At 45.7% G+C, this 13,927-nt stretch overlaps 1 long non-coding RNA gene across 2 annotated transcripts; it reads left to right on the top strand.

Annotated features, from left to right (window-relative positions):
- Window positions 1-10,029: 10,029 nt before the first annotated feature.
- Window positions 10,030-13,364, top strand: LOC144146883 (uncharacterized). Of its 2 annotated transcripts, none has more exons than XR_013317749.1 (3): window positions 10,030-10,154; window positions 11,872-11,931; window positions 13,017-13,364. It is a non-coding gene; the product is annotated as an uncharacterized LOC144146883 (long non-coding RNA). The 2 variants fall into 2 exon arrangements; XR_013317750.1 differs by having other exon boundaries at window positions 10,071-10,154; window positions 11,875-11,931.
- Window positions 13,365-13,927: the final 563 nt, after the last annotated feature.

Below are 13,927 nucleotides of genomic sequence, written 5' to 3'. Positions count from 1 at the left end.
CATTGTTTAATCAGCTAAAATCCACCCGTCACAACAGCGAAACGGTACAAGCATTCCGAACATCAGGCTACATTGATAGTTACCGCGATGAACACCAAATTTGCCACTTACAGCTTGGGATCCTGCCGCGAAGAGGACTTTCGGGGAACGCCTCTACTTCACCACGTGCGCTTTTCGTAAGGAAATCCACATGCAACTATCCTTTTGGGGATTTCTACTGTTTTCTATTGATTAATTGATTGTAGGGTTTAACGCGCCGACGCAACGCAGGTGATGAGGCGCGCCGTAGTGGAGGGCTCCGGATTAATTTTGACCACCTGGGGATCTTTACCGTGCGCCGAAATCTCGCACACACGGGCGTTTTTGCTTTTCGCCTCCATCAGAAAAGCGGCCACCGCTGCCGGGAATCGAACCCGCGACCTCGTGCTCAGCAGCGCAACGCCTTAGCCACTGAGCCACCGCGGCGTGTTCTATTGTTTTCTATATTCCCGCTTTTTGTAGCGTTTATTTACGCTCGCAGTAAATTTGATGTTCTCTTATCGCCAACCAACAATCCTGCGTTGAAGATGTAACCTTCGGAGGACCTTCGGATACGTCATTAGTGAGCACCGGCAGTGCATGAGGTACTGCTAACTTACCCACTCGCCACCCTGTGATTGACGGGGACTTAAGAACAGGCAGCTGATTTTTCATTTATAATGGGTAAAGACACATCCAGAACTTCCAATCAGTCAGTGACTAGTGTTACAATTCTGCGCGCCCCTACCATGTTCGCGCTACCTGCGAACATTTGCGGCGTGCACAGGTGTGTAAGAAAGTGGCCCCGGACAAGTCACAACTTGCCTATCAACGGGCGGTGCGCGGGCGTCTCCTGTCAGTGATTCAAACTTCGGCGGCTGAAAAATGGATCGTGTAGCAACCTTCCTGAAAGACGCGGACGCCACAGCCTAGATCTCCTCTTCCATAACTTCAAACTCAACGAGCGCTGATTCTTCTAACCCCTCACGAACGCGAAAAGAGGGTTGTATGTGTCTATAATATTTGCGGGTCGTATGTACATTAGTATTGGGTCAGGCGCGCAGCTGTTACGGCTATTGTGCATAACACCACCCGGTCGGCGGACAGTTTGCATTCGTTTTGCATTAGTTTGCATTCGAATCTATGCTGTCGCTGTGATCGAGTCTTGTACTGTAACCTCGCCCGGTAGAGTATTGTAGCTGTATTGCCCCTGCTCATCTCTCACCAAGATGCAAAGCAGTTAGGATTGCCTTCGGTTTCCTGTCGTCAAATCCAAGGCAGCAACTTTTGTTGGCTGGTCACAACCACGCTACCTCACGGGACGGATGCGAGGGAGCCCGGTGCTGGGACACCTTCCCTTATGTAACAACCGGTTGCCAGTGGTCGGCTGGCAACTTCGTAACACTTGGTACTCTCCAATCCCACGGCTAACTCTCCTGGCGAATTGGCGTGAAATGAAAACAGGAAGATGGATCAAAGCCTTCGGTTATTTAGCCTGAGAAAGGCAATTGTCTTCATCATTGTAATCAACATCAACCTTCTATTTATGTCCACTGCAGGACAAACTCCTCTCCCATTGACGTCCACGTGCCGCTGTCTTGTGCTGGCTGAGTCCATTGTTTGCTTCCGTATTTTCTCATTTCTGCTCTGCATCGAGTTAATAGCCTTCCCCTTTTACTAGTCCCGTCCTTTGGTATCCATTCCATTATCCTCGTGGTTCACCGGTTGACGGTTCCTTTTACTACGTGGCCAGACCAGGTACATTGCTTTTTCTTAATATAAACTAAAATATCTTCTACTTGAATTTGTTCCCTGGTCTACGATGCCGGTTTCCGATCCCCGAGTATTACTGCTATCATTATTCGCTCCATGGCCCGCTGGGCCGACCCATTGCGTTTCAGGGATTTCGTAAGGTGCCAAGTTTACTCCCCACATGTAATGACCGGCAGCACACATTCGTCGTATACTATTCTTGTTAGGGATAAAGGGAGTTTACTCGCCATTATTTGGGAATGCTCGCTTAAAGCGCTCCAGCCCATTTCTATACTGCACCGGATTTCTTCCGCGTGGTTGGGGTCAGCACCGACCACCGGCCCGTGATATTTAAATCCCTCTACTATTTCTAGCGTTTTGTTAGCTATGGTGAAGAGGAGTCATTTAGCTTGTTTATTTTCATTACTTTAGATTTATTTGTATCTCTTTCGAGTCTCACGGCATAGCTTCTTGATTGGATTTCAATGATTTTTTTGCAGTTCTTCGGATGATTCATTAAGGAAGGCTATGTTTGGTGCAAACATCAAATTGTTCCATTATTCCCCATTCATCCGCAACACCGCGTCTTCCCAGTCAAGCTCCCTGAACACCCCCTCCGGACATGCGGTAAACAATTTTGTCGACATGGTATCCCCTGTCGCAGTCCCTCTGGGATACAGACCTTTTCGCGCTGCTCGTACGGGATTATCCTGCCCGCACATTCGTCATTATATACAGTCTAGGAGTCTTATATAAATCCCTTGCATTCCTTAGTCTCTTAACGCTTGCAAAATTGCTGTTGTGTTTTGAATCAAATGCTTTTTCAAAATTTATAAATGCTATGCAAACGGGTTTAGTGTTATCTGGAGATATTTCGTACTTGATTGACCATAATATCCTTTCCGCACCCCGCCCTCTCTGCGGGTTGTTGGCAGTCTAGGCTGTCATTTATGCGGTTGACTATTACGTGCAGAGATGGTATTCACTGAAACGTTAAGCGTTCGATTTCTTCTCTTGCCAACACCAAAAACTGCCATGACCGTATCCACTGTACCTGCGCATGTGCTTTGCGCCTGCATCTCGCAAGAAGAAGAAAAAAATCACACATCTCCACGCCGTGATCACGATGCCGAGGGTGCGAAGCACTGGGACGCAAGTTGAATATTGCTTGTGTGATGATCGTCAACGTCCGTGCGTGCTGATGCACTCTGAGTTTTAAATGATTTTCAGGTGCAGAAAATGCAGTGTCAATGACAAGCGCCACCCGAAAGACAATTCGCGTCCCAGTACTTCGCACCCTCCGCATCGCTCACTTCGTCTTTTTCCCTGAATTATCGTTAGATAGTTTAGGGTTTTTGCTGTATTTTTGCGTTTTGTACCCTTTGAAATTCGCGCTCTTTGCTACTGCAGTTACCGGCGCTCTCCCCAGATGGCGCACGGATGGTACTACAGCTTGCGCCGTTCTCGACAGATGGCGTACAATGCTGTGCGTACGTAAAGCCCCATGCGCACGGACAACTCCAGACATCGCACAGACATTGCAAGGTCCCAAATGGCTTCGCCCTTAAAAACACAAGCGTGGATCGTCTGCCACATTTCAACCCCAATTCGTGGCGGTGGAGTCAGCAGAATATCGCACTCACATTATGTGGTTTCGCTCTACTTGGCATCGAGCACTTCGCCTCCTCACAAAATAAAACCCAGGCTGGGAACGACAGCGACAGCGCGCGCAAGAGGCCTACGCTGCATTTGCTTGCGACCACGGATGTCGCCAGAAATGCCGTCTAATGCGTGGTTGAGTACGCCAAATTAGATACGATGTTAGCGTAGCCGGTAGTATTTCCGAGGCCATCGGCTGATGCGTGCCGTGCTCGCACTTCCCAGTCGACGCAAGCGCTGGCGAACCCATATTGGATTTTGAACAAATAACATGTTCGGCTTCATTGCGGCAAAATGTTAGGCACAGATTTATGTTGCCGTTGGACAGGGGGAGACGTTGAGTGGCAATCGGCTTTCACTGGCATACGCACGATACCACAGGCCAGCAGGCAAACTCACGAGTGCACTCACACACACCTCACTCACCCTTCATGAGTGAGCGTCCCCATCGTTTTGAACTCGCGAGTGTGAGTGCCACTCACGGTGAGCCCCACTCCCCATTCGCGAGTGCGAGAGCAACTCGCACGAAGCCCCGCTCACCACTCGAAATTGCGAGTGCAACTCGCCGTGAGCCCCGCTCACCACTCGTGAGTGCGCTCGCGCTACTCGCGCTATTTGCGGGGCTTACCGCGGTGAGCGCCACTATTTTCTCGTACTGGCTGTTGGCTATCCGTCGCAGTAGCCGCTTTAGATTTATTTGTATCTATTTCGAGTCCCACGGCGTAGCTTCTTGATTGGGGTTCAATAATTTTTTGCAGTTGTTCGGCTGATTCAGTAAGCAAGGCTAATTTTGGTATAAACATCGAATGGTTCCATTATTCCCCATTTATCCGCCACACCGCGTCGTCCCAGTCAAGCTCCCTGAACACCCCCTTCAGACAGGCGGTGAACAATTTTGTCGAGATGGTATCGCCCTGTCGCAGTCCCTTTGGGATCGGGACCTTTTAATGGCGGGATGGCTTTTAGGTTGGGAAATATGTGGTCACTGAGCTCCTGCTTTGGTGTACCCTAGAGTTAACCCTCCGGTGACATGTTGATTTACGAATATGATTTGGATGGCCTTCTGACGTCGTAATACACCAATATTGTTCATACACTAATACACCAATATAGAATTCATGGAGGTTCTGCTGCACGCACTCACGTGCGAGGGGAGACGACAAGTGGTATGCGCCGCATGAGTTAGTGCGAGTAATGAAGGCGAATGGTGAGCGTGAGTGAGCGCGAGTGGTGAAGGAGAGTGGTGAGCGTGAGGTGAATGAGTGGAAGTGGTGCCGGTGAGCAATGACCGCGAGCGCGAGGAGGAGAGGTCACAGCGAGTGCACATGGTGAGCGCGAGTGGGGGAGTGGTGGAGGGTACATAGTAAGCTTGAGTGCGCATAAGTGGGAGTGAGTGCGAGGGGTGAGGGCGACTGGTGAGCATGAGCGTACGTGAGTGCGTGAGGAAAAATATACTTTTCTGCGTGAGTGTGAGTGAGTGGCGCCACGTTTTGCTGAAATATGTACGAGAGAGGGCCCAGCACGACGCTGCCACGCAGTTGCGCGCATACTTCGGCTCAGACTTTTGTACCGCTGTACCAAGTTGTGCGACGATTTGAACCGTATCTGGCGATGAGTAGATCGTATGGTGCTGCGCGTAGGAGTATTTGGCGTCGAGGTATTACTTCGCGTTCTGTGGTACATAGTTTGGAACATCGAACAGCTCGCTGTAGTCATGCCAGCTTTTTTGTGCGCTAGCACGGACAGGTAAGGCAATCTCGTAGAGCCTGACGTAACTAGTGCGGCGTCGGCTTATCAAGGCAGACGCTTAGGCAAACGCATGGTGGGGCACGGTGGTGGTGGTATGTTTGCCCGCATAAGGGCTACGCCAGTGAATACAACCTAAACGACTGAGATTAGTTTGGTGGCTGTGTGTATTTTAAGATAGTTGACGTCTCCCTTCCTCTAAATCAAAATTGCGTTTTCGTTTTTTCTAGCTACGGTCACTTTTTCAGTCTCTTTTTATTCTGAAAACAGTGCAGATTGCAAGAGGAATCCAAAACTGCCGATAGCCTAGAAAAGCGCAGACATGATTCTGATTCACAATAAGGAAGACACCAAAGACTTTAGGAACTACAGACCCATCAGCCTGCTATAAACAGTTGCTTTCAGCTGGTGTACGGGACTCAAGCGACCTGTCTATGAGTGGATCCCACAATTTGTGAATGCACGTGTTCGCGCCACATTGGCGGTGTTGGATATTTGGAGCTCTCAGGCGTCAGGTAAATTTGTTTTTGGGCCGGAGGTATTTGTCCCATGGAGGTTATGTAACCGTGAAATCGAGTAAAACGTGTTCGCCAAAACAACCAACACGGCGTTTTTGGCGTCTGAACCTTGAGCATTTCGCGTACGGTTTTAACAGCAGAAAAGGATTGACATACTGTGTAATATAAATTAAATTGATTTCTTGCTCTTGTGTTCGCATTCTGTGGAAATACGTCTCAAAGAAGCAGCAGTAATGTCCATTACTCTCTCACAAACGTTGCTGAATGTCTGAGACAGTAATCCTTACTCCTTACATATGCCCCTGACAAAGAGCAAGTTATATGTGTTGAACTGTTCCTGTATAATCCTTTAATAAATTGAAGTGTACGATAAGGTTCAATGGGTTTGTTCGCTCATGTATTATTTCGACTTTTGTTCTTGATTTATTTTGAATGCCTTTCGTCATTTTATCCGCAGTACAGAGAGAAGAAACTAAACATTTCGATTTTCTTCAGCGAATACGTTGTCTTTAGATTTAGTATCGCCGTAACATACGAATACACAAAATAACAGGGACAAAGATGGCATGTTGAGTCAGTAAACTGGATCATGAATGAAGAAACATGCACACAAAGACAAGCAAATAAAATATGGCATCCATACTCCAGCCATATATATCGCTTCCAAACAAGTCCACAGGGAACAGCAGTTATTCTGATTATATTATACACACTTCTAGTTGTCCAAATCTTTTTGTAATACACGGTTAATTTTCCGCGTTTATGACATAAATTTCAAAGAATGGCTTCTCATCAGCTACACTTGAACATAGCAAGCTAGGAAGCGTACTGCCGTTAATAACTAATGTTGCCCGTTATTTTAAACAATCGGTTCACAAAGCCACGTGCATCACTGATTCAAGCCCAAGGCACCATGAATATTTATAAAGCTCTAGCTGTTTTGTTTCGGCAGTGACACTAAACACAAGCTCAGATTTTCTGTCACGGATCCGGAAGTTTCTCTCGCTGAACAGGTGCGGTGTCATTTAAGTGGTGTGCCCCATGCCACTCGAAGCTAATCCTCACAAGTTACCAAAGAGCCATTCTCCATCACATCAGCATGCACCAAGCAGTTGAAAGGATTGACCTTTTTTTTAATGCGTCGAAAGTGGAAGAAAGTGCGCACACAGTTATTGGTTTTTGGTTCTACAAAAAATGCTTACAGTGGACGTGCATGACAGACATATTGTAATTACGCCGCTATAGAAGTTTGAAGGCTGTAGTGGGTTGTAGTGAGTTGTGAACGAGCAAGCGTAAATCTAAGGTGTGAGGTCATTGCCGATTTAAATTTAGCTCCTTTGCGGTGCTGCTCGCCCTATAATTAAGTACTATAATGGGTGACATGTATTACTATTAAGAACTGCAATAGTTAGGTTTGTGTAAATGTTATTGCGCACTGAATAGTATGAATATTTGATCTTGAGTAAAACTTGAGCCGTCCCATATTACACGGTGGAGGTCAGTTTGTGTGAAGATGTGACAGTATGGGCAAGTTGGTAGAGGACGAGGGAGGTTCTTTTAAGATAAGGTAGTTTAGACTGTGTTACTGATGGACTCCTGCAAAGATCACCCCTATATGGCGTGGTAGATTAGGTCCTGAGAAAAAGCTTGCAGAGATTCTGTAGTGGATACAGGGATTTTTCGCTTGCTTTCGGACGATCCACAAAAATGGGGCTGCGTGAGAGGAGTCGCTGTGGCAGAAATAGGGAGGAGGAGCTTTGAACTTCGCTCTGCCTAAATTTGTGTCGTGTGATCTCCGCGAATCATTGAATTTTGGTGTTTTTACTATAACATATTATTCCACGATGTACGTCACTTACCTAGCTTCAGTGTGGGTGATTTATGCACAGCGTATGACAACTTATTCCTCTTGGTTTCATATGAAGACAGAAACGTCCAATGGTCGCCAGTTTCGGAAACAATTTTATGCACAGCGATCCATTGTATTTTGACTATACGAATTGTTAGTGGGGTTATCGTTTTTAATCAGTGGTTTATTTACAAACTCCTTTGTGGTATTTTCTCGCGGACCATTACCGAGTGGGGTTGAAGAAATTTTTGGCCACCTAAATATTATATAGGATGCCTAATAATTGGCTACCAGCATTCAGTCTTTCTATTTTCTATAGCTTAATCATGGGATGGGACTGCTCCCCCTGCGTGTCGGAAGAATAAGTGCGATTACTTTTTAATTGGCAGAGCCTCTTCTGCTATTCGTCCAGCGCAATAATTTTCAGGAGTTGAAAATATTATAGAAGGTCCACTCAACGTGAAATTGGTCGGAAGTGCACAGCAGTGATTCGCTATAGGGGCTGTGCCGCCGTTATCCGCTGGTTGCTACAACCCCTTACGCCTTCACCTCTCTGTCTCACTCCTCTCTTGGCAAATTGAACAGAGGTTTGTCTAATGCAATTCAATTTTCACACCTTCTCATATCTTTCCCTTTCCCTTTACCCGCCTTCCCATTGCTTTCCCTTTACCTGGAAAAGCGCGAACGGATGTTATGTTCTTTTTGTGCTTGCTTTCATCTCGCACGTGCTTCAGTATTACTGCGTAATTCTGCGTGCGTCGTTGGGTATTCATCGGAAGCCACTTCTCTTCGCTTACTATCATAAAAAACAACGCAGCGAACATTCTTAACTAAATGAACGCGGTGACAGCCGGTCCAAATACATATATTTTGGCTCAAATGTACCTGCAGTTTTCTTTGCGCTAACTGGCGGGCGCATGTATTACCAGTGCGAGCGGTTCCAGGAGTAGCGAAAGATTGTGCCTATATAAACCTCTTGTTGAAATACCCTCTTTACTTTTGGCCAGAAGGCAGAAGCAAGGGCAAGAGGGTAGTGTTTTGAAGCCCCTGGGAGCGTGACGCGGCGGGTCTCTGTTTGTGTCCGTAACGCCGCGTGATTGCGGTGGCTAGAAAGTGGAACAGCGGGCGAGCTGGGACGACAAGCAGGCCCCTAAAGTGCTCTGCACCTAAAACGTTCGGGCCATTTCCTTAACACCGGAAAGCACAAATTGAAGGATCAGCTCTTCTGGAAATATGGTTGTGGATATTCCATGTGGTACAAGTGCAGTGTGACTGGTTTAAAAATGTACCTGTACTTTGTGCGTGTGATTTTGATAAACTATTCACTAATTAATCATTAAGTATAGCAGTCGATATCTTGCCTGAAAATCACGAACATTTTTGTGAGTTTTTGTACTTTATTGAAAACGACATAAAATTTAACATTGAAGGCTATAAACTCGCGCACAACAATGGTTGTTGTTTATTGCTAACAACCTGTGAACAGCAGTTAATATCAGCCATAAAAGCGGATGCATGCATGTGAAAATAGTAATGAAGTTTTCCAGTAGGTAAGTACTGAAGCTATCAAATAGGGGAGCGCAGCAGAGCTCAAAGCATCTTCTAGTAAGGTTTTATTCATTACTTTCTGTACCGAACGAAGCCCTAAAGGGACCCTGCAACACTTTTTTAATCTTTTTTGAAGTCCTAAATGCTTACAGAACGTACTCACCCAACCCACCCAGTACTTAGACTAGGGGGTCGCAAAGTACCACAGCCAAATATTACCGCTCTATGCGCATCAGATAACTTGGAAACTCGCTCAAAAGGTTTTTCTCTCTTTCCCGGCCTTGACGTTCTTCGACAGCCCGAATTACGTCACTGAGGCCATGTAGCGGCTGTTGGACGGTTTTTGTTCAATTGGAGCAATGAAAGCTTTTCGGTAGCAACCTTAGAAATTTTAAGAATTTATATTAACAATTTAATTTTAAGAATTGCAGAAGTTTTAGTTTTTAGGTTAAACGAATTGTTTTATTTACCCCTTTTGTAATCAAGAAATGTTGAGCTACGGTTCGTTCAGTGGTGTGTGCCCACTATGCTACTGGCGTACGTTGTTTAAAGAACATACCATTACGGTGACGAATTTTTACTCTTACACGGATGACGTTGCTGAGTCATGGTGACTACGTGTTACTTTCGCAACGCAAGAACCGAGGGTACTTATTCATACTAAACTGCAACAGGTGCCGTGGCATGTGCACCCCCGCGCACCAGATGTGGGTCGTTTGCTTTTGTTCTAGTGCTATCTTTCCAGACACGAGGGACCGGATTGCGGGTCAGGCGAGGATTCTTGCGTATCGCTGATTTTGTGCCATTTTTTGTTGATTTTGTCTAACACGCGCTTATGAAAGCATGCACCATCCTCACCTGTTCTCTCCGCAGGATGTTTCTGCCAAGCTGTGAGTAAGCTTCCTCTGATGACATCATATTTTACGCGTGTGTGAAAGCACTTTTATTTATTTATTTGCTTTTTTCGTAAGCTTCTGAGCTATAAAATGATGGTAGAGTTCAGGCTTCTCCGACAAAAACCGGCGCCTTCACATTTGAACTTCAAGCCTTCATTCCGAAAAAGGGTGAGTCTTGCAAGTTGATTTGAAATTCTGGCACTGAAGTATCTGCATATACCACCCAATAGCCATTGCAATATCATTGAATAAATACCGAAATGATGGCGAATAGCTAAAACTTAAATGAGTGGTTTCTAAATGACTTGAAAATAACAACTTTCAGCCCATCGATGCCAACAGAAAGTATATTTGAAAGAACGACTTCACGGCCGAGTGAAGTATTTACAAAGCAACGAGGCGGCACGTTCTTCTGGTGGCTGCTCTTTGAGACTTGTAATAACGCCAAGCACAGAACGATGTGAGCACGGAGAAGGAACTGAAACGTTTGTAACCAGGCGCACCGCGAAAGTGACGCCTTAAATTTATTGAGACTGGGGGTAGCTAGAAGAAAATAAAGGCAGACGCGCGGGCAGCGCAAGAAGCTGCAGATGAAGGAAATGAGGGGTCCTCGAGAATCAGTGGGGCCGTCGTACACGAGCAATTCATTCAGCATATGCTTACGATACACTTGGGGAGTGACATTAGGATAGGAATTCAGATCAGGCGAGTTTTAAAATAAAATAGCATCAAAGGAAAAGTAATGACTCCGAGTGTTCAACCGGCTGCCGCGGTCACGAGAATTTATTCGATTCCGAGAATTTAAAAGTCACCTTTACAGTTCGGAACAATAAACCAGCCGTTAACCATTTATTTGCGTCTAGGACGTGATGCGCCAATTGTTGTGATAGCTACTTTGAATTCACTGTTTTAGTAGTTTAAGGCAAACGTTTCTCCTGTAGTGAACTACGTTTGCCTTATAGGGTAAATTGGGCTTTAAGGAAACATCAACTACCAAAAGTTATGAAACAGATGTAAGAAAAATGGCGGGGAACTGTTAATTGGCATTGTAGGTACAGCTTGATTTACATAACCAATATGATTGGGTACTGTATAGTTTTGCCAAACAAGTTGTTATTAACGGCTTCCATGGTTCCGCACAGGGAATGGGCGTGTGGGCGTATCAATGGCACGTGAGTAGAAACAGATACGCAAGCTTTTTCAGCGACATCTTACACGCAAGCGCAATAGAGTTTAGGACAAGAAGAGTGCGCAGGGCGGCGACTTTGAGCCAGGCTAAATTACGCACTTGTCCGGTGGAGACCTTCTGTAATGCTGTGCTTTTTCTGTCTCGAATAATGGTTGCTTGGCACGATAAAAACTATTGCGCTTACTCACAGAAGATATTGCAGAAGATCGGATATCATTTCACGCTTCAATTTTGAGGGGAAATGAAACTGAAGGAAAAATAAATTTACAATAAATATTGCACATTGAAACGAATAGGCTTTAGTAGGGAAAAAGAAAAATACTGATGCGAAACTAACAAGTGCACTTAAAACTCTTTGTTATATTTGATATTTCGGAAAAATGTCTGAAATTTTAAATGCGTTTTAATAAAATCATAAATGGTGTCTTGAAAGGATCAAATTGTTAGCTAAGACACAAAATTCTCGTCGCGAAAACCAAGCTCTAGTGATAGAAATGATATAAAGTTTGAAACTAGTAGTTAGCACTCAAATGATGTAGAAAGTGGTACATGGTATTGGAAATAAAAGGGCCCAATCGTTAGCGCTTTTCCCGTGGTCTGTGCACTGCATTCGTGGTCCGTTTGTTACAGCACGGTTTGCGAGTGTCTTTACAGTCTGTCGCTGTTGCTGAGTTTGAATTGTGATTTCTTTCACAGAGGAGGACATGGACTTCAAGACTGGACTTTTCGTTCTTGCGTTTGCTTGGCTGTTTTGCGGTACGTCAGAACTTTTCGAGCGAGTTGCTGCAACCTAACGCAGCTCAAGCTTTGTGATCTCACTTTCGCGGGTGTCTTCATTATTGCGGGGTTTTGATCGAGTGGGCGAAGAATAAATACTTTGTGCGGTGACAAATGACGAAATTCGGGTGGGCTGATAAAGCAAAAGGTCCCGTTTGTACAGACATAATAAGAATATATGGTAATACGGCTTGTCGCAAGTGCATCGCAGTGCAAACAGCGGATTTAGTATGGAAGAATCACGGAGTGTAGGCGATGCAGGCAAAAATATGTGCCTATCAATCAGGTACAGAATATTTCGTACGGATGCAGACATACTCCTCAGGAATCATACTGATTTTATTAGATGGTATATTATAAGCAATTTCATTTCTTTTTAAGTGCAGAACACTTCAGGGGCTTGCTTTGTCGCCGTAGCTCGCTCGCTGGACCCAAGGAGAGCCACAGAGTGTTCCGTCGTAGCGGCTGTCGTCGCAGATTCCCAGAGGGGATTCGAAAGCCAAGCGGTTTATGTAGCCATGAGTATTCGAAACTAGTGAACCGCTGGCGATTGTCATACATCTCCCCATTGATTAGCACAAAGAAAACTGCAAGTACATTTGGGGCAAAATATACGTAATTACCCGCAAGTGCCCACATTTGTTTAGTAAGGAACGCTCGTTGGGTTGTTTTTTACGGTAGTAAGGGGGAAAAAGTGGCAGTGCAACGCCGGCACGTGCGGAAGGAAAGGCAAGCACAAAAGGAACTGAAGTCCCAATGGCGCAGTTACGGGCAGAGGGCGCACGTGCACGCTGAACCGGGAAATTTGAAATGCCTTGGACAAACCTTCGTTGAATTCATCAGAAGAGGAATGAGACAGGGCGGCGAAGAGCGTGATGGGTGGTAAGAGTGAGCGGATAACGGTGAAACAGCCAATAATGGCGAATCAGTGCTCTGCCCTTCCGACAGCTTTCACATTGAGTGGAATGGCTTTTAATTTTATTGCACACTGTCGCCGGGTCTGCGCAACGAATCACCTGAGATTTGTTAGAAATGCAAGTCAAAATGTCTTTTTAAATGCGCAGGTGTGATCAGCCATAGCATCGAAGCTACCAGCGAGAGTGAGCGATCCGATCGTGCGGACGACGGAGCGGCCATGATAGAGAAAATAACCAGCTCCCTCAAATCGAACCCTCAGTTCCAGAGGGTGCGCGACGTGATACCCAAGGAGTGGATCTCACAGGCGCTGAGCGTGCTGCCCGAACCCTGGAAATCTATCATAAAGAGCTTGTTTGAGTAAACGCTGTCACACCTATCTCGAAAAAAGACTGGGTGCTTCTTTAGGAGAAGCTAAGAATTTCATTATGCAATAAAGCTACTGTGGTGTGTAGTAAGAGCGGTGAAATAAAGCTTGTGGCTCATTTTCACTGAAATGCTGTTTGATTTTGTGGCCCTCGTGTTAGTAAAGTAGCAGAGGTAAGGCCTCATACTAACTGCTCGTTATGCAGATGGCTCGTCTTTCCAGCAGCCTTTCAATACACCGACTTTTAGCACACCGTCGCAGTTTAGTCAACGTATTGTGTGTGCCGTGTGGAGCTTGGACTGATTTTTACACGACTTGATGCCTACTAAGAAGCGCTACTGCTTGCCTATGGCTGGTTGAGTTGAATAGAATTCCTCTTAGACCCCACATATAATGCAAATGTAAGAACACGCAAAGAGAAAACGACAACCAAAGCTCCGTTCCATGGTCACACATTTTCGTAGATATACAGCGGCAGAAGCGCCGAAGCCGTTGTTATAGTCACTTTTCGGATCGGCGATCCTTGGCGGTGGCATGGCGCCGCTTTTTGTAGAGGAGCTCGCCTTCTCTGTGGAGTGGTCACATGTAAGGTACCATCTCATTTGATTAAATGAAAGGTTCAAGACACCCTACGTGGCTCAAAATAAAAGGCTTAAGACAATTCTGGTAGCCATCGCAATAATAGCGCGGCAC

This window comes from Haemaphysalis longicornis, unplaced genomic scaffold (genome assembly GCF_048455015.1).
Source record: "Haemaphysalis longicornis isolate Haplotype H1 unplaced genomic scaffold, Haemaphysalis longicornis Haplotype H1 scaffold_7, whole genome shotgun sequence".
In the NCBI taxonomy this organism is placed as follows: Eukaryota; Metazoa; Arthropoda; class Arachnida; order Ixodida; family Ixodidae; genus Haemaphysalis; species Haemaphysalis longicornis.
This window is presented reverse-complemented; position numbering and strand designations above follow the sequence as displayed.